The following is a 1,266-nucleotide window of genomic DNA, read 5'->3' on the forward strand; positions in this document are numbered from 1 at the left end:
CTGCATTCCAATTTTCCTTATAATAATAATACTTGCATTTGATATAGCGCTTTTCACGTCTTCTAGACGTCTCAAAGCACTTCAGAGAATATACTGTAAAGTGTAGTGACTGAGTGTTTTGTGGGCAAAATGTGGCAGCCAATTGCACGCAGCAGTGTCCCACAAACAGTTGTGGATTGAGTGACCAAATTTTTTTTATTATTCTATTTTTGAACGGATTATTAACCCCAGAAAAGAGATCCGCCAATCGATTAACAACCGGGTTCCTACTTGCTTCTAGGTAAACAATCGCGGATTGAAGTGACCAATTTATTATTGGGTTTTTTTCTTGAGGGATTATTATCAGGCCTGTGGAGTAAGGAAACTTGTCCAAGGTTTTGCCCTGCTGGGAATTGAACCCAGGCCTCTCGCTTGTGAGGCGAGTGCTCTAACCACTGAGCTACAGGACTCCACACACCAATTTTCCTTCACCTTTCATTTCATCAATTTCTCTGACAACTTGCTTGTTCCTTTCAGATAGTGAGATAAGAAGAATGTTGTGGTGAAGAATCATACCTTAAGCATCAATCTATCCTTCTTTTACAAATGCTGACTCACCTGCTGTGTTTCCAGCATTGTCCAAGTTATCCAAACCATCACTGCCCACATTCTCACGTGTACCAAACTCCACATTCTCTATCACCCCACCGGCTCCCTATTGCAAAGCGGATCTATTTCAAAATCCTCAAACTTATTTATAAATCAATTTGTGCCCTAGAACCTCCCCACCTCTCTGACCTGCTGACATCCCACTCCAACACCCCCTCCTTCATTCAGCTGGCTCCAGCTTTCTACCCGTCCGTCGTCCCCTCCACTCCATCATCGGTGGCTTTGCCTTCTGCCACTACACCCTGAAACTCAGGAACTCTCTACCTCAATCCCTCCGACTTGCCCCCTCCTTACCCATCTTCAGATTGCATCTGAAGATTTTCCTCTTGACCATGATTACAGTCACCTCCCTCTCTCCCACCTCTGCCATTGTTAAGCATTCTGAGAAGCTACCTGCATAAAGGGTGCTTTATAAATGCAAGTTGTTGTTAGTGTTGTTGTTTATTTCAGCTTTACAGCATTCGTGGATTTCCTTTGTTACCTCTTTGTCAAAAGTTTTTGAGGGAAACTTCTTTTTTGTTTGGGAAGGAGTGGAGAATGCCAGAGGAAATCTGCTTCTCATCATCCTGTGGCATCATATACAAGTAATGCTACAAGCAATGATTCCAAAGCAATTCA

General features: G+C 43.0%; 1 non-coding gene across 1 annotated transcript; it reads right to left on the reverse strand.

The window, feature by feature from the left end:
• Positions 1-377: 377 nt before the first annotated feature.
• On the reverse strand, positions 378-449 carry trnav-cac. Its single transcript has one exon. It is a non-coding gene; the product is annotated as a tRNA-Val (tRNA).
• Positions 450-1,266: the final 817 nt, after the last annotated feature.

The sequence above is a fragment of the Callorhinchus milii genome, unplaced genomic scaffold (assembly GCF_018977255.1).
Source record: "Callorhinchus milii isolate IMCB2004 unplaced genomic scaffold, IMCB_Cmil_1.0 Scaffold4, whole genome shotgun sequence".
Lineage (NCBI taxonomy): Eukaryota > Metazoa > Chordata > Chondrichthyes > Chimaeriformes > Callorhinchidae > Callorhinchus > Callorhinchus milii.